Here is a 26,233-nt window from a genome sequence, read left to right as displayed (position 1 = left end):
AGCCGTCAGGAAATAGCAACGCCACCGAATGACTCACACAGCCAGCCTCTTGCTGGAGCTGTGAATTTCTCCTTCAGGAAAACGTTTGGGGAATTTTCTGGAAATTGATAATTTGCTTTCAGTGACTGCATGGACAAATATTCACAGGCCTTTTCCCCAGTGAAGCCTGAACAGCTAAGCGTTGTCAGGATGTGCCAGTAAAGGCCACAGGACAGAACACGCAAGCAAGCCTGGGTTTTATTTGATTTTCTATGGCAGGTGGCTCGGGCTGTTGCTGTGTGCTGGTCAGAGCTGCAAAGGTGCCTCTGCCATCGGGACCCTGCACACGCCGGCAGAGCTGACGGGCACCACGCTCACTTTTCTGCAGGGACTGTGCTTTTAGCTTTATTCCAACAGATCCCCAGCACCCCGGCACCGCAGCCTCCCGAAGCCACCCAGCAGTGACAACCAGGCGGCCGCCGGCAGCCCCGGCCCCGGCGGTGTGACACCGGCCCCTCCGCGGCTGCTGGGCCCGGACTAAGAGCCGGCCTCTTCTTTTTGTGGTGAATAATTAGCTTTTTTTTTGCACAGAAACTTTCCAATGTGGGAGCGAGCACTACTTTGCCCAGGAAGGGCATTTTTTAATTGGGGATGACCAAAAGACAAATAAGAAGAAGAACAGGCTCGCTGTGAACCTTGGGATGATTTGCAGTAACCCTCGGCTCCCTGGAAATACAGATCGTATGTCTACTGGACATAACATATGACTAAGATTGGGACTTTTTTTTCAACCTCATTTTCAAAGCATACACACCCAAACAAGCGCTGTTCAGGTCTTCATAGAGTCATCTAGGTTGGAAAGCACCTTCAAGGTCATCGAGTCCAACCACAAGACCACGACGCCCCTTACAAAGCATCCTGCAGGAAAAAACATCAAGGGTCACACTTCGGCTTTGCCACAAACAATACGATATGAACTCCTCCACGAGAGGCTCCAAAATGTTTTAATTTTCTGTTTGTTTGTTTGTAATCTGGTACGGTCGCTGGCAAAGCCGGTGGCAGCGTCTGCCACAGCGCTGCTCTGGGGCAGGGACACGTCTGTCCCCACCGCAGGTCTCTCTCTTTCTCCCACCCACTTAATTTATGCTAATTATCAAATGCTGAATGTTTGGCTCCAAAATATCAGTGCTTCCAGTTCCTAGGTTTTCTCGGCAGAGGGTGAATAAAAGCGATTTGCTTAAATGGGGACTTAATATTCAAGTTTCTGTATCAGTCACCTATTTTTGATGGTTTATTATGATCAGAGGTACAACTCCATTGAGCGATCAGTGCCTGCGGAAATTTTAAAAAGAATGGGGAAAATTGTATACGGTTATAGAATTTTTGATATGCATGTTAGTTTTAATCTGAGCAACATTATCATAATTTAACAGAGGAGATGTGAAACATTCAGATACAATAGCTGATGTAATTAAATGTAGAAGGGAGCTGCAGAGAAATGACAGGTTTCCATTTTCAGTACAAACACTCTTCCAAAAATTATGGGTGCTCAGCAACAAATATGACACCTATCTAAATTCAGGAAGTACAAAATGTTCATATTCATATTAAAAGAGAATGTGCAATCAGAAATCAGGCTGAATGGCAGAAAAAAATGCAGACGCGAAGACCACATCAGATGAGGGCGAGGCGCAGCTGACCGAGCCGGCTCTGAGCAGCACCTCTTATAAATGTGGGGTAAAATCCTACGTGCTCTGATACAAGCGGAGCTGTGGGAGGCTAAAAGAGGTGAAATATTGCCCTACATCCCACTGACACGTTGCAACCCCTTTCTGTTATCTGAGCAGTGGGGAAACTGCGCTCTCCACGGGACTCCTTCCTGAGCCTTGACCTCCTCGTCTTCACCCTTGTCCTCCTCTTCTTCCTCCTCCTCCTCCTCCTCCTCCTCCTCCTTCTCCTCCTCCTCGATCTCCTGCTCCTCTCCCTCCTGCTCCCCACGGCACCGTGCCCGGGGCAGCAGACGGGGCTGGGAGGAGGCTGCTGAGACTTGGGGAGCACTGGGCAGAGGTGGAGGTGTCGCCGCGGAGCCGCACTGTGTGAAAAGGATGGGGAGGAGTGCATGGAGATGGGGAGAAGGCAGATTCGTGGGTGTCTGCTGATTTTATTTGCTTTATGGAAATGTAACAATTGCCTCCATTCAGCAGATGAAGAAATGAGTCACGGAGGAGCCGATGGTTCACATGTAGCTGTGTAGGACATCTGTGTCACGTCAGGCAACCGAGGCCTTTCCAAGGGCTGGCTGCTGCCCCCGCTCCCATCCTTCCTCCTTCCCCTTTGTTTCCTTCACCAGCTCCTTTTCAACCTAACGTGCTCCGTGGCGAGGGTGCTTCAGAGCAAGGGTGTTTCTCTGAGGCAGGAGGATCAGGACGGCTCTGCAGTCGCAGTTTCTGAGCTGAAAGGAATGTCAACTATTCCGTTATTGAAAACTAGGGGGAAGAATTACACCGGGCTGGGAGCAGCGGATAAACAGGCAGCTGGCACGGGGATTGAAATTTCTTCCTTTCCCTACCTTGTGCTTCTGCAAGTCACAACTTTGTCAGTGTGTGCCTAACTGTGGATTTAGAAACCCGAGTGTAGACTCCCAGCCTTCCCCATGTCTATTTGCGTCTCAGACATGAGGCCAGATGCTCGGCTCGGAGAGGCTGGTGCGCTTCCAGGGGAGCGGGGGGTGCGGGAGCCTTCCCTGCCCAAGGAGCTCCCTCGGTGCCTGCGGGCAGCCCGGAGGCACGCAGGCGGAGCAGCAGGGGGCTTCACCTTTCCCCCATCGCTCCTGCCGCAGGATGGGGGTGGCAGGGCCGCAGTCGGGCAGATGAGGTGCCTGGAGGCCGCAGACACCGCTGGCCCCCTCGTGCCACCGGAGGAGCCCCAGCTGGGTGCAGCCGCCGGGAGCGCGGGGCTGCGGGCACTGGGCTGCCACAAGGCTGGCGGGGGTCCCCACGGTGCCATCGGCCCCTGCCCTGACAGGGGGACCCGCGGGCAGCCGGTGCTCAAGGGGTGGGCACCAGGCTCAGTTTGCATGAAACCTGCAGAAACGTGCGAGGTGAGCGTCCTGGCGCTGGGCAGCGTGTGCAGCCGCCTGCCTCCCAACACTGCCACGCCGCATCTGCCAGGAGAGGACACGGCCCCGTGGCAGCGAAGCCCTCTCCCACGACTGGTCAGAAAAGCAGAAGATTTGGTGCTGCTTGTAAGGCTTCCTCCTCCCCTGGTGTAAAGCTCGTTTGCTTGGTAGACAGTCCTCATGAGCATTTCAAGCAGAAGGTAGAGCTGGCGGCTTGGCAAGGCCCACACTGAAAATCCGTATTTGGATCATGAATCAGTACCATAATTTCTGTGTAAAGGAACATTTCAGGAGGATTTATAGCATAGCATGCTAACATCGGATCTGCTTGTCACAGATCGTGTTAAAGGCTACAGATAAAAGGTTTGCAGTTTACAGCCCTGGAAAATTAGAATGAATTCCCTGCTGTGAGCACAGCGCAATGACTAGCAGAAATCTTCCCTCAGACACTAAGTTGGACCAAGAGCCACAGCTGACTGATGGCAAAAACAGCTTCGAGAAGATGGTTATGTACCCAGCCACCGAGAAACAAAACCTCGGGGGACAGTGAGCAGCGGTGGTGCCACAGCCCACGGCCTCGCATGGCGAGCACCAGGGGCCGGCAGGGACAGCACGAGGGTGTGCCCTGGCAAAAGTCAGGGGCACCGTGAAATGGCTGAAAAACACGTGAATAAATCTGGAGACAGAGTTCTTAATCCAAGACCTCTGACTCGTAGTGCACATCGTTTCCCTGTGTAATTTTTTTTCTTTCTTAAAGTTGCCATCTTATGTTGTGCACTGACTTCTGCTGTTCCTCGGGCCTTCCACGAAAGGATGCTGATATGAACTAACCCGCCCTTGACACTGGCAGGATTCAGGGAAGTTCGGCTCAAGCTCAGCTCCCACAGCCAACCTGTCCACGTCAATACGGCTGGGACCCCGCTCCCAAGCACGCAAACACGTTGCAGCTGCATTCCACCACCCTCCAGATTTGCTTGAAATTAAAGACTTGTGCTTAAAACTGTGTTCAAATCCGCGCACCCCTGAATAAAATCAGACATGTGCACGGCAGTTACATAGAAAACAGAAAGTCTACTTGCAACACGAAATTAGGCTCATTGGACTTGTTCAGATTTTTTTTTTGTGCAATTTTAGGATATTCGAACTCAAAAGACAAAGTAGAATTTCCAAACCATTGAAACTAATATGAAGAAAAAAATTAAGAAGTTTGCCTAAAAAGCTTCTGAAATGGGACCGGAGAATTTTTCACATAGAAGAAATGTACAAAAGCTCTATGAACATGTTTTCTCTTTTCAAAAGCTGTTTTCTAAATGTCAGTTTTATCGCCTTTTTTTTAAACCATTTATGACCATATGTGTTTTTATGATATTCACAACATGCTTGTGCCACACAAGATGCAAATGTAATTTCCTGTTATAATGGCACAATATGCATAGCAACAAATGAGAAATGAGTGACACAAAATAATGAAAAGTGGCTCTGTGTGTGTGTGCCGGGAGGTTTTTTTTTTCCCCCTAGGAGGGAATTACCCAGGGAGGTGACAGAGGGCTCCGGCACTGGGTGTCCTCGGGATGGGACCTCCCGCACCTCCACCTCTAACACGTGGAACCTGCATCTCCCCCAGAACGACCCGATACGTTTGCACGTCAGCAGATATGTCGTTGCTCGCAGAGCAGCGATTTCAGGGCGTTTGGGGCAGGGCCACCCTCAGCAAGGCAGGTTGTCCTCCTGCTGGGCTTGCAGCAGCAGCCCCCAGAGCAAACCGCAGCACGTGGTGGCACGTCCCCTGCCAGCACCAAATGCCGGGCGAGCTCCTGCAGGACCCAGGGCAGGTGCTGAGAGCAGCCCTGTGAGGGCCACGGCACCTTGCAGCCGAAGGGCAGCACCACCCCGGCTCCTGGAGGTTCAGGGCCCGAAGCCTGCCTGGGCACACCAGCAGGCCGTGAGAAACGAGCACGGGGCAGTGCCTTTCTGACGGGGTTTGAAAGAGAAAGGGAAAAAAATGGAAAAAAAAAAAAAAACATAATCAGGAAATGCTTGATTAAATGCCGTTTGTGCGTGCTGTCCAAAACACCAAAACAAATGAAATGAAGAAGCAAATAAACAAGAAAAGGGAAAGAATTTCCTCGCAGGCAAAAGCGGTGCGGGGGCTGCAGGGCCAGCTGGGTGCCGGGGTCCTGCCTGCACGGGGTGGCCCTGGTGGCGGGGTGCAGCCCACAGCCGCTAGCACTGCACCACGGAAAGGTGTTCTTAAACCAGCTGCAAGCTTCAAAAGCCTCAAGTGAAATATTTTATTGCCTATTTTAAGCAAGCTCTGAGAGCACGACACGTTGTGACTGAGGCTGGGCAGGAAAATGCTGACTGAAATTGTTTCTTACAGGAAAGAACAGTTTGAATAAAACCATTTTTGTCAGGACATCACACTTGGCAAAAATAAATTATAAAGAAAAAACATTTGGAAACAAAAATGTACATTCAAAGTTTTATTCTGCTATTTTAAACATTTCAATTTTTCTAATGCTTTTCTTCTGTGTTCCTGTTATCACAATGGTGTGACATACTAGCACTTAGTTTGTCAGTATAGAATCAAGTATAGCATTTTTATTATTATTATTATTATTTTTGTTTGCATCCTGCTTATTAATCATCAAGGAAATTTGCAAATAGATACCAATAGAAACATTTTATCCTCCCAAGAACAATGTACTTTTCATCACTCTAAAATGATTTGAAAGCCTCATTTATTGTTTTATTCCAGAATCCACAGCCGATTACACGATCTTTTGGGTTGATGTGCTCCTCACAAAAGGCCAGACCTTCCCAAACACGCAGCGTTGAATTTGCAGATTCACGGACACAGAGGAACCACCACAGGCAACGCTGACACACGGTCCTGCGACTGAGATCAGCGGTGCAGTGTAAGCAGTACATGTCTTATGCACACAGAAATTAAAACAACATCTGAGGTGAAATTCTGAAAAACAGAGGAGAGTCCAAAAAATAAGAGTCGGTGGGGAAACCCCTTTTCCTGAGAAATTTTAAAAACATTTATACATTTTTTTTTTTCCAGCCTGGAGCAAGTGTCAGAACGTTATCATTCCTCATGGAGTGTAAATTAAGAGTTTTGGCCAGTTCTGGCTATGGCCTGCAGTGACACATACAGTCTGTTAAAAAGGGAAAAAAAAGTTGTCGTACTTAAAATATTCATACCTCGGCTCGCAGACTGACATGTGTAGCAGTTAGGAGGAAAACATTCCTGAGGGCTTCAACTGCCTGATTTTAGCTTTTGTAGGAATTACTCATTGAATAATAAATTCCTATGAATTATTTAGAGATTTTTCGTGTAGCACACTGGAAAACAATTCCCACCTTGATCCGCGTTTTAAAGTACACAACTTTATTACAACTTCAGAAGGGCGATCTTGCACCTTGCTCGCCGTGTGGCAGCTTGGCGCATTATTCGTGATAGCCTCGGCGGAAGAGTGCTGACATATTTTTCTCACACGTCTCCGAGGTCACAGGTTTAAATCCCAGCGGAGACCAGGTGTAGGCTTCCTCCACCATCTGTGAATCCAAGATGAAATATTTCTGCTGCATTTGTGAAACGCGCGGGAGGCAGCCGGGCGCGTTCCCCGCCGCGCATCCCCGACCTCGAGCCGCTGCTGCAGGCAGCAAGAGGGGGCACTCGCCACAGAGGGGTGTGGGGTGCACCAGAAGCACGATCGTGCTGCCAGAGGAGCTGACTGAATTACTCGTGTACGATGTTTGATTCGGATTGATCATCTTTTGCCCTTCGTAAGTCATAAATGTCTGACACACGACTGGGGTGCGCTGCCAGCAGCTGCTGGCCGGCCTAGGCCGCTCGCGGTGTGTTTGTCCAGACTGGGGCTGCCCCGCTCGCCGCCAGCCCTGCGGTCACCGGTCAGACAGGAGCCGGCACGGCCCAGCCACGAGAAGGCCTGGGGAGCCCATGAGGGACATCAGAGCAGCATTCGCAGGCACGGCCAAGGCCACGAAGCCTTGCACCAGCCGGCTGCTGCAGTACAGGGACAGGACTCCGCGAGTGGCTGCGTCACCCGACAGCGTGACTGGGTTCCACATGTGGGTTCACTGATTAAGAAAACGGGGTTGTCCTCATCACCCACTTCATGCCTGCCCCAGCCATGCCATCGGGTGGCTTCTGACCGTGTCCCTCCACTGCCACCTCCAACAGCTGCCCGCCCGCCTTGGCACGAGGGGACGGGCAGCAGGGACCTGGGGACGGCACCAGGATTTCGGGTCAGGTCAGGCCGCGCCACAAGCATCAGCCTCCGACAGAGGGGAAATGAAATGAATTTTAATCTTTAACAAACACTCTGGAAGTGCACCGGTGATGGAGTCAGAGCAGGGGGCCCCAGCAGGGCTGGCTGGGCACAGATCCCTGTGCGAGGAGTCGGGGCTGGCCTGCCACATCCCGTATGTGTTCGTCAGCATCAAGCCGGGGGACGCTTCTTCTGAATGTGTGCGGGACCGTGTTGTCCTAATTTAGGAGCTTTTGTGTCTCATCATAAAGAGCCCTAGAACAAGACGATTAGGGGAAAACTCTTTGAAAATCAGAGCCCATGTTATTGCTTCTTGATGGACTAACAATTCAGATCTAATTGATCACAGCATTAATTATACATAATCTCTACGTACGAGGGCAGCCTTGTGGGATATTTCTAATCAAATTAAAACTAATTCAAAGCAATCTGACATTACAGAATGTTTTGTCTCTATTTTAGGACAGGGAGTCAGGGGATATGAAATGCATATTACATCTCGATCTGAGTGCATGCACTGTAAAAAGGCCTTTAATATAATCACTTCCACGCAGCGGTGATTATGAGTACAGTAGTTGTGCAGCTCACAGAAATGATTTAAAAAAAAAATAAAGCGGACTGGCAACATGAAAAAGCTGCTCTGCTGAAATGTCGGCGTGAGTAGGTGAGCTTGTGCCTGAAGGAAGAGCTGTGAGGACGGGGCGCTGCTCGCCCTCCCAGGCCAGCACGTGCCCATGTGTGCTCGAGCACACCTCCAGTCAGCAGAACATTTGGGGAAAAACGTTCTGAACAGGGACAGACTGTTTAATCAAAGCCCTAGTAACATATATACATTTGCGGATTAAAGGGCTTTTCATCATTTTTAACTGAAAGCACGGGTAGATATGTTTTGATTTCTTTTTATGAAAACACTCTGAGGAGTTCAGAGGATGTATTTAAGTTAAAAATAGTGTTTTTAATTGCAAGTCAAAAGGCAGTGTGCTTACCTCACAGCTTGAATGGAGCCCATCCAAAAACACACAGCAAGAAAAAAGGCGCGGGAGCAGATTCTCGTCTGGTGTAAATCAGCGCGGCGTTGCTGGCTTGGTCCCGCCGAGGGTCTGCTCTCACTTATCCGCTCCTCCCAGCACCCCCACCCCTGCCACCGCCCCCGTCCCCATCCCCGTCCCCATCCCCATCCCCATCCCCATCCCCATCCCCATCCCCATCCCCATCCCCATCCCCATCCCCATCCCCATCCCCATCCCCATCCCCATCCCCATCCCCATCCCCATCCCCATCCCCATCCCCATCCCGTCCCCGTCCCCGTCCCCGTCCCCGTCCAGCAGCTCGGCGGTGCTGGCGGGGGTCAGAGCCCCGCAGCCGGCGCAGGTGGAGCGGCAGCGCTCGCCTTTGACCCGAAGCTGCTAAGATCCTCGGGCGGCTGGCGTTAGCGGCTTCCCGTGTGCTCGGAATCCAGCACAGGCTGGAAACTTCAATAAAAAGTGCTTTATTGATTCTAATTAAATCTTTTTTTTTTCTTTTTTCTTTTTTCTTTTTTTTTTTCTTTTCTTTTTTTTTTTGAAATGGATAGCAGACACCGATCCTAGTTAACTTTAATTTAGGACTGACATTTACATGCTGTCTAAGAAGTGGGAATTCAGAGTGGACAATTCATTTTAATTTTGGTGAAAAATATCATTTAAATGTCAGAAAACTGCATATTTAACATTTGCAGTAATTAAGTGACTTTAATTTAATAATAAATCTCTCTTGTCTCTATCTATTTACACTCACTCCTCTGTCCTGTCCCGGCACTTTCTGTAGAGATTGAACTACTACTAATTACTTCTTTTCAAGTGTAAATATCTTTTAATACTTTCTTCTAGCCAGGTAGCACGTTTACTATTTAGTTGATAATAACTTTTTGTAATGAAATCCTTGGTTCAGGGACTTCTTTCCTACGACAAGCTCCTGCGTCTGTCCCGCAGCAGAAACAAGTCTAGACGAACCAGGCTGCATCTGGTCTGGGTGTAAATTCCTCCTAACCACCATCTGGAACGGTTTTCGTGTAAACACAAAGAAAACCCTACAGTCCCCCCCCCCTCCACCCTTAGACATCCTCAAACCATTGCTAAAATTCACTTTTTCCATTTTCCCCCTTGGTAGCGCTGGGTTTTACCAGGCACGCAATGCAAATGCAGGGCCTCGATGTTAAATTTTCTAATCGAAGATGAGGATCCAAGGGCTCTCGGCATTCTGCACCAAGGCCCAGTAGTCGGTGACACTTCCCCTCCCCCTCCCCTTCCAGGTTTCTCTTCTAGTTTCTGTTCAAAGTTCAGAAGAGAAACACTTTTTCCATAAAAATTTCTCCTTTAGTGCAAACATCCCTTAGGGGCTTATTCTGCATGAGGAGCTAAACCTTTAAAATTTAATTTGGAAGAATAAATGTTCATGCTGAAATGTTCAAAAAGTCAGTCTTGCTGTCTTCTGATGCGGCATTAGCTAATGTGTGTGAAAAAATTAAATACATTTCTGCATCGTGACGGGACTCCAAAGAGGAGTGAGCAGTTCTGGGGAGAAATAGCGAGGGAGAGGGAAATTCTGCAAACAATTCTCTTTTTGCTCCCTGGCAGCCCTTGGTGCACCTCACTGTCCTGTGCCAACCCTGCCTATGGGATCAGCTGTTCCTCGGGGGGAAAACCCCCCAAGCACCTGGGGCAGCCCATGCGCCCCACGGCTACACAAACCCAGCGTGCCCACCTCCGCCGGCGCTATGCGCTGCCCTTCCCCTGTCCTTACAAAATGCACCGGTAGCAAGCACCTGAGGTTGCTCTCTCCGCAGGATGCCCTTCACCTCGGCTCGCTTTGCTCTCCTGCATCCATACATCTTGCGGGGCTGCGATGTCCGGCTTCAAGCTGCCGCTGCGCCTCTTTGCTGACTGCTCGGGATTTTGCTCCATATGTTATAGCTAGAAGTGTACATGTGTCAAACCCCTTTTTGAGCAGAGTTAGCTTAATGATACCTATTATTTAGGAACTGTAAATCAGTTTAATATTCTAATTAAGCCGTTCAGTACCTTCAGACACACGGCGTACTGGAGTCCTCGGGACCATATGGATATGCAGGGGGCAGCGCGGCACGCAGGGATTCGGCCATATGACTCCCATTAATAAATAGGAGGTGCAGGAAACCCACCTCTGCTCCCGTGGTCTGACACCCTGCAGACCCCCCAAAAGCAGGAACCTGGGAGATTTGGGCACCTGAATACGGCAGTGATGTGTGCCTGCTGTAAGGCTGTGGGTAGCGCTGGGTTTGGGGTCAAGCTCCACGTAGCCCCGGGCTCACAGTGTCCCCATCCAGCCACGTGAGGGTGGCTCCCCGCAGAGCTGGCCCCAGGGAAGGGGATGGGGACGTGGGGACACAGGGACACGGAGGGGCTGGGCCGTGCTGGCTGCGGGGCTGCGTCCCATCCGTGTCCCCTACACACATGGCTACATGCACCACAAGCAGGAAAAACCTTACAGCATCCCACCGCCCACCCCTGCACATGCCTCAGCCCGACAGGCTCGCTGCAGAGATGCCGTTCTCATACATCACACAATTATTTATGAGTTAAAAATTAATCCTAATTAATATTGCAAAGACCAGAATCCAGTAGGAAGGTGCTTTGTTATAGGATGTGCCCAGTCACACACCTCCGAGGATGGACTCATTCAAAGAAATCTTGAGCTCCACAACAGATGTTCCTAAATGTTTGGATTTATTTTTTATGAAGGTTTTACAAGAATCAATTCCAGTTTATAAGGCTTTTTTTTTTTCTTTTTTTTCTTTTTTTCTTTTTTTTGTCCTGAGGACAGAAGAAGATTTGGAGAGCACTTTCTTTCTCCTGTTCTGGTTGAAGCTTTACTTATGGCTTTTAAAACTCCCCAGTTTTATGTGAGCTGCAGCCTTGCAGACAGAGCAGCTATCGCATTTCACAAATCACTACTTCTCGTACCGTGTTACATGTGAAATACTGGAGCTGCTAGACTGCGGGATGATAGATTTACTGGGCACATGATGCAGAAAGAGAAATTAGCTCTACACAAGGCAGTAAATATTTTTTAATTTTTTTTTTTTTAGGTGAAAAGGGGCCGCTGCCAGCGCTGATCACCTGAGGCATGGGAGCGAGCTGGGGTCAGCCGGGGCCGGTCCCCGAGCCCCCATCCCCATGCACACACGTGCACCAAGGGTCAAAAAAAAAATTCAGCCATTTCTGAGAAAGAGGCTATGGAAAAATGCATTCTTCCTATTTTAAAATACTCTGTCAGGCTTTTCTTTCATAACAATGTTATATCAGACAGCTTGGGCCCACCTATAGCATTCTGTGCAGCATAAACACTCGCCTTTGTCTCTGTTGTACCAGCGTGTGTATATATTTATAGAGAGAGAAAGCAAATATCATTTACAAGCAAAGGTCTCAGACGAGATATTTGTTGAACAATCTTCCTGAGGTGACTAGAAATTGATTTTTCTAGTAATGTCAAAGTCTGTTGACAGAACGAGATAAAAAGAAAAAACATTTATTATGAAAACATTCCCAAAGTTAAACCCTGCCCCAAGCTGTCCCCACGCACGGGGGACGCTCAGGGCTGCCGACAACCGGACAGACACCGGGGCACTGCCCCAGCCCGTGGCAGCCCGTGGGGTGGCCAGCACCCAAAACCCCAATCATCCGTCCCAGCTCCTCGAGCACTGCCCAGGCTCCTGCTCACCCAGCGCAGCCCCCCGGGTGCAGCCCCTGCGCCGCGGGATGGGGTCTTCTCTATCAGCGTTCAGCCCTTGATCAAGTTCCCAGGCACTTTGTATTACACTTGATTTAGCTTTGCTAGACTAAGCACATTATTAATTGGTTCTCTTTTTATTTACAATACTATTGCTTGAAATATATACTACACTCGGTAATTGAATTTTTGGAATACAGTAATTAAAAAAGTCAAAAGAGCAATAAACAGAAGCGTTAGTAAATAATTGCATCTGAGAATGAGCATAAATCATCCAGATTAAATGATTTTATATCATATTTGAACTCTTTAATTTTAATTTATGGTTTCCAGACAATTTACAACCACTGCTGACTTTGTTTTCCTCTGTCTGCCTCGTAGCCTTAGCGCTGATAAAAAGGGTTTCAAGAATCCTTAGACTTTTTTAATGCCGTTTTCCCATGTCGTTTTTTTTTCACCCTCTCCAGGTGCAGTCAACGGTCGGACACCGGGGTCAGCAGGAGAGAAGCGAACGGGGACCAGCGATGGCCACTGGGCGAGGGCTGGCCCGTGCAGTCTGGAGACAGGAGCGGGGCTGGGGCTGGGCAGGGGCAGCACCCACAGCCCCAGCGGCTGTCCCCAGGCTGCTTGCCGAGCCCAGCACCCCTCCAGCAGGGAGGGGAAGGACTCATCCCAGCGTGTTTTAGCCCAAGGATTTCCAAACGGGCTGTCCCATAGCGAACGGTGCCGCTTGCACAGAACCGGGTCAGCAAGGTGGGCAGAGGCCACCGGCCCCCAGGGCAGCGGCTGTGGCAGAGCGGGGTGGGTTTACGCGGTGTTTCACTTGGCATCTCCTCCTTGAAATCATGCGTTATGCGGCTTTGGTGGCCTTAATTTCACTGAAAATTCCTGCGAGTCAGACTAAGAGAAAAGAGCCGTTATTTAGCACAGTATTAGAAGGAAATTCACGGACTGCTAAAGCTACTTCTGTTTGAAGTTTGTTTACTTTTTTTGCAGGGAGCTGAACTTTATTCATTGTCACTTTTGAAATGTGCCATCTTTCTGGATTACACTTGATAAGCACTTGCTGAGGATATAAGCTATCAGTTTTGTAGTTTTGATCTCCCAGAATTCAATTTTTTCTGGCTTAAGATCAAAAGATGACAAATATCTTGAAAGAAGACAGAAGCTTTATTGTTGCTATTTGAGGATATCAGCATGTCAAAAGTAGAGACGGGTTGTAAACTATCCCGTTATTCGGGACAAGTATTTCCAACCTACACATTAACTTGGGCTTGATAATTTTGCACATCTTTATTGGGAATAAAAGATGTTCTGTCGCGCTGCTGATGGCGTCCACTCGCGGAAATCTGACAGGCGGTGCGGTGACTCTTCTTCAGGCATTTGAAAATGTCACTGGGGAAGTGCTGCTGCCAGAGGCAGATTTTAACTGGCACTGGGAGGAATCGGCGTATCTCAAAGCATCTTTTGGGGGAAAAAAAAAAAAGAAAAAAATAAAAGAAAGAAAAAAGAAAGAAAGAAGAGACTTGCAATGCTGGCATCCAGAAAAACCTTCTACAGGGAAGGAAGGATTACAGTTATTAGAAAATGCTGAATGAGGGGGGAAGTTATCCCGCTAGGGTCCCCCTTTTCCCCAGGGGAAGCACAGAGTTGCTGGGGATGGGTCAGCCAGGCTCCAGCTCCCAGGGAAATAACAGGCCACAGGCAGCAAAACCATGGAACACAGCGGCCAAAACACGGGGCCAGGAAGGAGAGGAGAGGAGAGGAGAGGAGAGGAGAGGAGAGGAGAGGAGAGGAGAGGAGAGGAGAGGAGAGGAGAGGAGAGGAGAGGAGAGGAGAGGAGAGGAGAGGAGAGGAGAGGAGAGGAGAGGAGAGGAGAGGAGAGGAGAGGAGAGGAGAGGAGAGCATCACCTCCTCCCTGCAGAGCTGCCACCCCACGGCTGGGCGCTGCGGGCAGGAGCCGCTGCGGCGCTGCGTCCCCCTGATAACGGCAGTGCCACCCGCGACAGCAGTGCTTCCAACCACCACAGCATTAATTGTTCTGCGGCATTAATTATTAATTTTCTTCATAGCAACCTGGTGCCTGGGGAATCACCTGCTTTTCTGGCTGCCGTACAGCGGGAAACAAACTTGCCTCCGAGTGCTCGCAGCCCCTCTGTGCCCCTCGATTCCCCTGCTGCAGGCGGCACTGAAATAACCCTGCCCAGCACCATCCTGCCCAGCACCGTTCTGGGGATGGCTGGGCCTCCAGGCTCTGTCCCACGAAGGAACAGGGCAAGATAAACAACTGCTTTTCTCTAAGTGCCTGTGTGCATTTGAGAGACTACTTAACACATCGCTGGCTTCTAAAGAGCCCAGCCTCCGCCTGGATTTATTTGTACTTCTGGAGCAGCACAGAAGACGAGAATAACTTGGTGCAGCAGCAGACTCACGGCTGGTGGGTAAAAGCGGAGGCAGGGAAGGATTTGTGACCTGTGCACCTCGGGCAGGGGCAGAGGCGCAGCGCTCCGGCAGCAGCCCCCTCCAGGCAGCATCGTTATCTGCGGGCACCTGCTCTTTGCAGGATTGGGTCTCTAAGCCCTCGCCAATATTACTTGTGTCGGATTTTTTATCTGTGGCCATCAGAAAGGTCTTTTGGACTCCTAAGCTTATGTCAAATTACTCTTTCATGACACATTGCATGGCTTTCATAATGTGCTTTAGCACCTGGTGGAGCAGTGGCTATTTGCAGTGGTTCTGCCTTTTGAGGCAAGGTTTGAATCACACCTAGGTATTTATAAAGAAAAAAAAATGCTGTGGTGCATCAACAAAAAAAAAAATGAGAAAGATGTGGACTAAGTATGTCTTTAGATCTGCTCTCACCAGAGAAGAGACACTGTCATGTTACTGTGCTGTTGGATTAAACGGCGATGCTAATTAAGGATGTATCAAATTACCAAAAGGTAATTCAATTTTTTAGCCCACAAGACAGTGGCAAAATGCATGCTGAAGTATCATATCAATTGGCGTACATTATTTAGAAATGTCTTTGTAACGTAAATTGGATGCAAAAAGGCAACACTTAACCCAGTCTTCCCAACATTTCTTTGCCTGAAAAAAAAGAAATCCCAAACCACAGAAATCATGTTGACTAGATCCACTAGAAAGATTAAAAACCACAACTTTTTCAACACATATTCAACCTTTCCAATCCATATTCTAAGTCTTTATACACCAAGAAAAAAAGAAAAAAATATAGGGCATAAAATACCCTAAGAATCTGAGCTGAGAAGAAGCTGAGGTGGGTTTCCTGGTTTTGGTTTGTTTCCATGTTTTCAATCCAGATAAATTACTTTCAAAGCCACGTGATGAATTTCAATTCAGTCCTGTGAAAGACAAAATGTGGACATTAGCTCTCCGTTTTCCTCATTAATTCTTATACTTTTGCAATTATGACGGCTGCAAACCTTTAGCATCACAACGTAGAAATAATTTTTTAAAGAGAGGGAGAAAGAACTTGAAAACAGAGATAAATTTATTTCAGTAACTCACGCTGACAAAGAGGTGTGAGGCCAAATTCATCCCCGGCCAAGCCCCACCGAACGCGGTGTGCTGCACCACGAGGGCATTTGGCCGCTCAGGTTTCAAAGCAGTGGATGGGGGTTTCTCGTGTCGGCGACTTCCCAGGTGCCCTGCTGTGGTGGGACTTTTCCCCCCGTGAAAATGGTGCAACTGGGATCAGCAGGAGGGGACACGGGGAGCTCGAAGGCTGTGTCCAAGAGCCGAGGTGCTCGCTGTTTGCCGGGGACTTGCCCACCCTCGCTGTGGCTGCCCGCACACATCACCTTGGGACGGGGTCTGTCCGGGTGTCTGTCCGTCTGTCTGGCCGCCCGTGCAGGTGGAGAGGGTGTCAGGGACCCTGCCGGCTGCGGAGATGCTGCCAGCGTTTACACAAAGGCGGCTTTTGTGCTGGATGTGTGCAACACAGGGCACTATGAAAAGCAAAAAAAAAAAAAAGAAAATTGCGCCTATTGTTTTGAGTGCGATTAAAATTTCGTTGTTAGGAGAATTTATTGGAGAAAGATGGTGTCGGGCTCCTGTAAAAGCTGGCGGCTACCGGAGAGCCGATAGAGGTGGGGCTGCAGCAGCCACTTCGAACCCTGGGAAATCTGGGCTGTAGGAATGAGCAATATTTTGCTAGCCCTGCAATGTTGGGACTTGAAGCGTCCCCACACCACGCAGCACCGACACCCGCGGTGCTGGGGCTGCAGCCACGTGGATCCTGCGCCCTGCTTCGCCCTGCTCTGCCGCCTGCGGGTGGGCAGCAGGACCAGCACCGCCTGGGGAAGGTCCCTGTGCCTTGGGAGCAGGAGCAGGAGCAGGAGGAGGAGGAGGAGGAGGGGGAGGAGGAGGGGGAGGAGGAGGAGGAGGAAGGGCTCCTGCTGCCACCTGCACTGTGGTGGGACAAAGCAGCTCCTCAACACAGCCAGCATGGCCAGGGAGGCCCACAGGGACAGAGAGGGGGAATTCCCCAGCATCCTCCTAGCCCACATCCTGAGCGTTTCACCCTACTGAGCCGTCTGGTGCTGTGACTTCACGGCACAAGGTCAAGGAAGGCCACGGTGGCATTGAAGATGAGCTGGATGACCGTACTTTGGTTAACATGAGCATTTTCTCCACAGTGGAGATATACAAAGGGAAGTTGATAAAGCACTAGTCCAGAAATAAGGTCTAAGGCCCATATTAAGACAGTTTTAAAATGTAAGGAGGAAACAAAGGCTGGGACAGCATCCTCTCCCTGGAGGAGTGAGGAAGCATGTCCTCTTGCTGCAGCAAAGCGTTTGTGTGTTTTTCTTCTATTTTTCTTCTATCTTCCTGTTACCAGATTGGTCCCGTTCTCTATTTCACTATCATTATTTCAGGAAGGCAGGATTTATTGACTTCACGTGTCACCAAAGCAAGGGCCACAAATAAAACAAAGCGGAGGCTGAGAGAAATGAACCCCCCTGTGCAACGTGCTGCAGGCAGGTGAGGCTGGCAGCACTGAAAAATGCGGCAGCATTTGGGAATCCTAAAGGTGGAGGCGGGGATGGATCGAAACTCTTCTCCTCTCCTGAATTTCCCACCTCCCAGAGCAGACTCTCCTGACAGCCCAGCGCGGGAAGCACTCCCCCAGCCTCACGCTGCCTTAGGCTTCTCCCATTTTCCGGAGCCTCCGAGCTGTTGGAAGCGGCTGCAGGTGCAAGGCTGCCAGCTCCGGGTGCAGCCTGCGATCCTTCTGCGCGAGACCCATTGGGTTTAATGGCTCAGATGCAAGAACAAGCTGATGCACTCTGCTTTTGAGCTTGGCATTGTGATACGCCTGACAGTTACATATGAATATTAGCCATCTGCAGGATATGAAGACACAGCTATGGCTTCTCTCTTTCTCTGTCTCCTCTTTTTCCTCTTTTCTTCTTTTTTCTTTCTGCTTTTTCTTTCTTTCTTTCCTTTTTTTTAATTTTTTTTTTCATTTTTGGTGAATCAAGTAATTGCTGAACCATGTTTACAAGTGGTCTCTCTGGTCTTCGATTTAGATGAACATCTCAGAGCTCTGTTTGGAAAATTCTACTTAGAGTAAGATAATAACACACACACAAAAAAAAAAAAGGAAAAAGAGAAAACTGTTTAAAAGCTATGTTGAGAGAAATGTGCTGCAGATAACGGCAGTTCTGATATAAAGAGTTTATCTGAGCTTTGGATTATCCTGTACTTGAATGGGAGCTTGGCTCTCGTGTTGAAACAAAGGTCATTTATCTGGATGGTTGGGATGACTAAATATATACGCCTAACTCGCAAGGCATTAATCATGCGCTTTTTAGCTCACCAAAATTAATTGTGTCTGTGCAGACGAAACTCCCTGCACCTACAGCTGCCCGCAGCCCCCTCCCTGCGGCCGTCAGCTCTGCCTGGAAGGAGCCTGGCGGAGAGGACGGGCCGGCCCGGCACGCAGTCCCACGGCGCTGCCAAGGGCAGAGGGCCCGTGAGGGAGCAGTGCCCGGCCCGGGGCTGCTGTCACCGAAAGACGGTGGGGCTCCAGCAGCCCGTCGGGCCCCGGCAGCCCCTCAGGCCCTGCCGTGGTGGCCGGCAGCTGGAGCAGGCCCAGGTGAAGGCCGGAGCTGCTCCCGGGGCTCCCGCAGCCGAGCGGCCCCGGCCGGCTTGCAGCGACTGCAGAGAAAGAGTGTAATTGAGTTCAAGAGCGCAATTAAGAAATCGCTTACTTGGGCTTTGTGCGATTTTGCCACAAATCATTTTAGCATGATGGGATGTGTACGCTGTGCCTTGAAAACATATGCTGGGGCATACTGGCATGCGGAGAAATTTAATCCAGTGCATTGATGTGCATCTAAATATGGGAATAGAAAACATCTTGATTGCCCATAGAAGGAATAACCTTCTCTGGGCAAAAACCATGCTCAAAGGGAATGTTTCTCCCTGTAATTCCATTGCCTTTGTGAGGATATATATAGAGAGAAGGAGGGAAATGGGTTGTTGGTTTATGTCCCTCCTATCATAAATACACAAGGAATTTGGGGGAATTCTTGGGACTCTTGCAACACCCATGCTAAACCCACCTCACCCAATTAAGCACTCGGGGCAGCTGCTCAAGGAAGTAAAAGGCTTTGCCTAAACGAAGCACAAGAGCGCAGAGCAGCCCCGGCAGCACGCAGCCCCCCCGGGACCCACCCCAAAGGGCGAGCACTGCCCGGCACGCCAGGCACCGCCACCGTCTTCTCTCCCGGCTAACCTTACTGGGGTTTTTATCCCATGTGCAACAGAGAGGTCTCATTAAACAGAAATAGCAGATCACATTGATGTAGCTTTTTTGGTGTGTGGCTGTGGCATTGATCGCTTTACTTTTAGCTGTCTTACCGCCGAGAACAGGCGGTCAGTGCTGCTGTGGGCCAGCCGACAGCTCCCGTCCCTATTTCTGAGGTGCTTTTCGCCATCGTGGCTCTTCAGCTGCACTTCTGAAGCTCATCATCACTCAGCTATAGCTCATACTGCCCGCTGAGGCGAGAAACCCCATGCAGGCCCACGTTGCACATGCGGTGGGTACCCACGGTGTCTCCTGCACGGCTGGGGTCAGCACACCACTGCACATTGCTGCGAGGGCAGCAGGGACATTCAGCTCCTCCTAAAGCAAAGGATAAACTCCAAGCCCCCACGGCTCCCACCTGCACCAGGGAAGAATGAGATGGCTGGGCCCTTGCAGAAAGTCACCCCTGTGATACTTCTGCCGCACCCCAGCTTACCTGGGTGGCCTGACCCTGGTGCAAGAAGCAGGGTGAGACCAGGTGGGAGCAGGCAGGAGAGGCAGGAAGAACGCACAGACATGCAGGGGACTTTTTGTGAAAGATGATTCACGATGAAGAGCTGACTCACAGCGGAAACACACACTGCATGTACTGAGCTGAGCTTGCGGCACAAATAAGAGCCCTTACCGGAGCAGGCACCACTGGGAACAGCCGCTTTCGTGCCAGCACCGTCTGCGGTGACCTGGCTGCTCCTGGGAGAGGGTTCGCGCTGCTGCAAGAAGGGACGGGGAGCCGATAGCCTGCTTCTACCGGGCTTGAAACTCTGGCAATGTATTGGCTGGATGAGTTTTGAGCCAGAAAGCGGTTATAAGAGTGGGTGCAAGGAAGCACAAGGAGCAGCACCAGCGGAGCAGTGCCGCTGGGGAGTGGGGCACGGGGTACTGGGGGCCCAGCTGCTGCAGGGGACAAGTGGCCGTGACAATGAAGCTTCGGGCTGCGGGAGGGGGCTCCCTGGTAACTTTGCAACTTCGTGATTAACAAAGGTTGCGCTTAAGATTCCTGTGTCTACTGCTTAATAACACCCAAATTAGTCTCGATGGAATTAGCTGTAATTAAGGACATTGTGAAATATGGTGGGGGCAAACAGAATTACACTGTATTACTTTATTAATAATATTCTTTAACTACACTGTAAATTGCTATTAGGCCTGCATATTACTGCCTGGATATGGAAATAGTCTTTTGCTATGCTAATCTAACACAATTTTCTTTTAAATGTAAACAAATTATACTCTATTAATATGCTGTTCTACTTGCATAGTTAATTATTGTAACAGTAAGGAATAAAATTGTTCTGCTTTCTCTGTTTCTGATGGAAAAAGGGCTACATAAATAGTTTAATGGGGAACTAATTATGCAAAAAATTTAGATGCCTAAAATGTGTTTGTAATTGCATTAAAATGGTCTTCTGTTCAAATATTGGAAAGCCTGCTAATTGGAGGCTAGCTGGAAATTTAAATATTGTGAATCAATGATTTTAATACAGTACATGTTTGGTTGTGTTTCTGTTCATATTTGTCTTTGGAAATGAAGGGAACGTTCGGCGGTGTTTAACAAGAGGAGCTCTGGGTTTCATACCAACGAGGCTGGCGAGCGCGGGGCACGCAGGCTGAGCACATCCCTCGTCCCAGCACGGGGCAGCGAGCGCGGGCGGCGATGGGCACCCGGCGGTCGGCGCCGTGGGGACACCGAAACGTGAGGGGCCCGTCAGCCCCACCGCTCCCGGCAGCGCCCCGGGGCTCGGCGGCTGCTCCCGGGCGCAGCAATTGGAGTGGAAGCAGGGGAACAGCTTGTGGTACAAAGACAAGGGTGGATTTCCAAATGGCTAATCTCCAGCCACCCACACAAGTTTTGTCTCTCTTTAGCACCTTTCCCTGTTGCTAAGTCTCGCATCCAAAAAACGAAGAGGAGACACTTCCAAATTATGCAGCAATATTGTGTCGAGCCGCCGAAAACAGGCGCCGAGGAGATCTCGAGGAGCGCGGCAAAATCGTCAGCAGCCCAGGCCTGCCGGGCCACCCCAGGCACCCCAGCGCCCTGTGGGCACGCCAGCGGCCTTGGGGAACCTCTGCACACAGCAGGCCTGGCACAGGGCTCAGCAGGGACACACAGCCGCGGTGCCAAAATAGCGCTTATTTTCTGAGCTGTTGCAGCGAGAAGAAGCGCGGCGGGGAACAGTGATGCCCCCCTGCCGGTCCTCATCCCCCCAGCGGGCAGGAGGTGCTGGTGGTTGTGCCATGGAAGGTAAAGGCCGCAGGAACAAAAACCTCCTGGCCACAGACGAGGCAAATTCCTCTCAGCTTCTCCCAGCTTCCAGAGGGCTGGGCTGCGAAAGAGGCCGCAGAAAGGCGAGCTTATTCCCCGCGTGCTAAGCCCTCCGTTTGCCTCTCGGGATGTGGTGCGTTAAATAGACTTAACTTTGTTTGACGGTATTTGACGTGACTGCCCTGTGCCGTGCTATTTCTGTATTGAGATGACAGGGGGAAGAAAAACCCTTAAAATATACCTGAGGTAGAGGACAGCCCTCGAAGTGAAAACACCTGACAAATTAGATCGGTCCATGAGTTATCACTTCAATTTTCATAGTAAATACCTTATCAAACAGAATTTCTTTAGCCTGCTTGTAAGGAGCTGAAGAAATCATTTGCTACGGGGAGAAGAAAAAGAATAAAAAAAGACATGTCATATCCCAGCTATCCTGCCAAAATCCCCAAACAGCTTCCTTGCTGTTTAAGAGAAGAGCGTTTTAAATATCTTTGCAGAGTCTTGTCTGTTTGTCTGACAGATGTCTGCAATGTACTGGGAACTGCATTCATGCTTAGAATGTAAATAAGATTATAGGTCTTTAAATATTCCCATTACAATGTATTTACCTAGATGCTGATGAAAATAAATAGGAAGCATTTCTGGTGTGGTTTTTTTTTTTCCCTGGCAGGTTTTTTCTCTGCATCCCACAAACAGGCTTAGCATTTTTTGCCTTGTCAGTTAAATGCTCAGGTTTCCACTCTAATCTAGTGGCTAGTCCAAAGCACACATCTGTTAAACTAAAAGGCTAAAAATACAAATTGCTCATTTGGAAGCGCCACCGATAGCCTTTTTTCTTCAGGCCACATAACAGAAGTCCGAACAATAGGGCTTATTCAGGGCCTGCTCTGCTCACCTGGGAGCCGGGGCATTCCCCAGGAGCAAGGGGCAAGCTCGTGTGACAGCGGGCACTCAGCAAATGCTCAGAGTACGGCGGTGCTGCGGGTGGCATCTGGCTGCTCCGGAGCAGCTCAGCACCCGCAGCCGTACCCGAGGACGCGGTACCTGGGCCTGTCCCCAGCCCGCAAGCCGCCTCGCCGGGGCCTGTCCCCGTGGGGGTGAGTCGGAGACTGCCCGTGGGGCTGAAATCCAGAAATTAATTCAACAAAATCGGCATTGCTAAGACAAAGCCTTACTTCGGAGCCCCGCACCAGACACCACAGCCCCGCTGATTCGCCCTGCCCCTGCCCCCTCCGGGGGCTTCCAACGGGTCGAGTGGTTTTGCTAAATACCCAGCGATTCGGGGCTTAGATCTCGGATGCCAAGAGTCAACCCGATGTTCTGGCTGAGTAATAAATCCCTTAAAAGCAGCGTTTGAATTTGTAATGGAAATGTTGACAGACCCTCAACTAGAGCAGCGCGAGCTCCACAAAGTCAATCCTGTAATTGATCCTGACTTCTACACGGAGCCACATGTGCGGGGCTTTGTGCGCTGGGCAGCGGTTGTTAATATAGCTGCTTTCACCTGAAACAAATGAGGTCTAATTAGATTAATCTGTAAATCAGTGCTCACCAGTTGTATGATTAATGAGCGCTTTGCATTTCTCAAAGATCAGATGAATGGATTATTTGAAGGGATTTAATAGGAAATAATAGATTTTCTCATCTGTGACAGGGCTAGCGGGGAACCCGCGTCCTCCTCGCGAGCCTCCCGAAGGCAGGCAAGGAGAAGTGTAGAGGAAGAAATTTGCGGCTCAATCTGTCCTTTTTCTCGAAGAGCTGAACTTCTGATTGCGCGGGTGTCAGATGGACACTCTACAGCTGTTATGGAACCATGTGTCAACATTATTTACTAAACTAATGTGATGATAATTATGGCATAAAGTATGGGGAGAAGCATGCGGGCAGAATGGACATACATACTTAATGATTTTATTCTCCTGCATTCAGAGTCAGTGGGAGCCGAGCTTGTCGCTGGAGACATGTTGAAGCAGCAGTGCAAGCTGTCTGTGCAGGATCCAGCAATGACTGTATGCGGCAGCATGCATTCAAAGTAAAAAATTAATTTACAAATGGTTTTCAGGGTTCCCACCAGATGGAAGAGCAATGAAGTCACGAGCGGTTCTTCGCCGCCGCTTAACCCTTGAGCGGACGGGCTGCAGTGGGAGCGGGGCCAGCCGTAAAAAATAATCATCTGAGGCCCCATTCGGAGTTTATTTTTAAAATGGTTACTTTAAAACCGAAACACCTGTACTTTTACTGCTTGCTAAGATGGACTGCAACATCACATGCAGAAGGCAGATGTGTAACCGGAGCCCTCAGAACTGGTTCGAATTATAAAAACATTGCTTTAAAAGAAAGGGAGGGGGCTTGGGAATGCGTTTTTAAGAAAGGCTTCTATTTCCAGATCAAACCTGAATCATTAAAGAGTTTCTTCACATCACCTTTTGCTCCTGCTGAGCAGTGCCTCGCTTTACAGCGAGTCCCAGTGACGCGGGGAGATCTGACGGTTCCTTGCCAGGAGCCGGGGAAGGCAGAGGGCATCGGGCCCCGCAGGTTCACGCGGCCATCGGTTCCTCGATGGCCAGCAAACCTTTATTCCTCCCAACCTAACCCCTGGTCGGGCAGCGCCAGCGTGCAGGGCAAGGATCCCAAACCTCTCCCCATCTGGACAGGTGAAAAGTGCACTTTTTGGGCGAAACCTCTGCTTCAGGAGGGAGCGCTGCGTGCGCACAGCGGGGACAGAGCCCGTGCCCCTTGCGGCCACCAGGAGCTGTTCAGGGCGTGCTCAGCCTGGCTCCAGCCGCTCCCAGGCGCAGCTTTTCTGGGAAGCTGCTCCATCTCTCCATGAATTAAATTCTTCAGGCCGCCTGCGAGAGGTGGGGGGGGAGAGGGCTGAGCTTGGACGGGCTCCCCGCGTTTTGCGCAACGCTGTTATAAAACACGCTTTGTGGTCGAGGACGAGGTTCGCATGCCTCCCGCCAGCGAGCCTTCGCATCCCTCCCACTGCCTTTCCGCAGGGGGGATATGAAATCCGTGGATGCGCACCAACTTTTATCGGAGGAAGAGCGAGGCATCCTTGGAGAGGTCGGCAGCCCTTCCTGCCAGCCCCAGCTCCGCCTCGGAGCTGCTGCGCCCTGCGCCCTCCGCCCAGCCCCGGCCTGAATAAAGCCCCCTCGCCACCACTCACCACGCTGCTGCTGCCATAAGCTGGGGGGCTGGGGGCTGGGGGGCAGCCCGGGGGGCTGGGGGCGAGCTCTGCCCGTGCCCAGACATGGCCAGCACGGGCCAGGTCTGCTCAAGCCCACCCGAACGCGCAGGGAGACCCCCGCTGTTTGTAAAGGTCGCTTTGGGCATCACTCCTCCATCTGAAATGCGGCGTGTTCTCACAGTAAAAACAGAGGGGTTTGTCTCAGCTTACACCAAAATCCAGAGCAGCTCCTGCTGCAGACGTGGAGGCAGGGGGGGTGTGGAGGTCGCAGGGGCCACTTGTCCCCAGCCCTGGTCCCCGGGCCGCCGAGGGCGGGCGCTGTCGCACGGCCGCATGCGTCGCTCTGACAGGGTTCAGATTATTTCCTCCCTGCAATTTGTCTAGCGATATTGCAAAGACCATAATAGGAAGAAGAATCTCTTTTTCATCCCAGCCCTTTCAATACCTTTTGGGATTATCCCGTGGCTCTGCAAAGTGACCTGACCTCCAGTACATGGTGCCCTTTTTTTTCTTCTTCTTTCTTTTTCTTTTCCCTTTTTTTTTTTTTTTAACTCTGAGCTCATTTGAAAATTCCAATTTCTATAATAATTTGATGCAGCTGCTAAGATGTTCTTTTTCTTTTGATCACTGTTATTAATGATGTGCTGTAACATATGCAACGCTAGCAATCCCAGCTACTATTTCTTACAAAGATCATTTTGTACTTCCCCCTCATTCTCCCCCCCTTCCTCCCCCCCCTTCTCTGATGAAGCTCATATGTTTTAGGAAGTTCATCTCAGAGTTATTAGTCTAAGAATTAGGAAATGTGTGGGCAGCTCCTCTGTGGTATAAAAGAAATTGGAAAAAGAAACCATTCCCCTTTATTCCCAAAAGAAGGATATTGGCTTTATTTTTGGTCCTGAGTTTGCTGCTAAATATTTCACGGTTCATTCCTAATGTCATCCTTTGTAACTTTTACTTGCTTCAGTGTTTTGGTAAAGCTGAGCTTTCTACTTTGTTATTTTTTATTTTTTTTATTATTTTTTTTTTTAATTTCTTAAATGCTAACAAGCCAAATTGCCATCTCGGTGATGTAAATGCAAATGCCAGGTGACTCCACGGGAGCCTGGGGATTTGCCCTGCGCTGATAACACTGCGAGGGAGCTCAGCAATTGAAAACCAGGGCTCTGGTCGTGCTCCCTCCTGCTGCAAGGTCTGCGGGGGGGCCGGGGGGGCAAGGGGTGATGCCGTGGGTGCCCCCTGCCCGTGGGGAGCCCCCGCTGCCAGCACCCTGCAGCAGAGGCCGGTGCCGAGAGGGCTCCTGCTACGGCGCCCACCTGGCCCTTCTTGGCGCCCGCGAGTGTTGCGAGAGATGCTCCGTGTTCGCTCTCTGCATGGGAAAATGAATTTGCTTGGGGTACAGGCCGGCTTTTGTCTGTGTGTGTGTGTGTGTGTGTGCCCGTGCCCGCACTGATGGATCGCATCTACTGGCAAGAACACGGCTGGAAAGAAGGAAATTTGTAATTTTCAGACTGGCTCTTGTGGCCGTCAAATATAAATAAATATACAGAAGGATCTCATCTTGATTCACAGATTGGACTTTCCTCTTTTTTTTTTTTTTTTTTTTTGAAATTTATCTTGTGTTTGTCCTAATAATTTAAATATAACTACATGAATGAGGAATTTCTCACACCAGAAAGCCACGCTGGAGGTGCCCCCACCCCAGGAGATGGGAGGCGTGGGGCAGCCTGGGGCTGGGTCGGGCGCTGCACCCCGCTGGAGCTGCTCCCTCGGGGCTGGCGGAGGTGCCCAGGGGGGC

General features: G+C 50.1%; 1 long non-coding RNA gene across 1 annotated transcript in view; it reads left to right on the top strand.

Annotated features, from left to right (window-relative positions):
* The window catches only part of LOC310889065, a 28,072-nt gene extending 13,558 nt beyond the window's left edge, over positions 1–14,514 (top strand). The window contains exons 2-3 of the long non-coding RNA XR_014576349.1: positions 5,856–6,015; positions 12,612–14,514. This is a non-coding gene — a long non-coding RNA (uncharacterized lncRNA). The remainder of the gene's footprint in view (positions 1–5,855; positions 6,016–12,611) is intronic.
* The last annotated feature ends 11,719 nt before the right edge of the window (positions 14,515–26,233 follow it).

Source organism: Anser anser (assembly GCF_964211835.1).
Source record: "Anser anser genome assembly, chromosome: Z".
NCBI lineage: Eukaryota > Metazoa > Chordata > Aves > Anseriformes > Anatidae > Anser > Anser anser.
The sequence above is the reverse complement of the archived record's forward strand: the minus strand, read 5'-3'. Positions and strand labels throughout refer to the sequence as shown.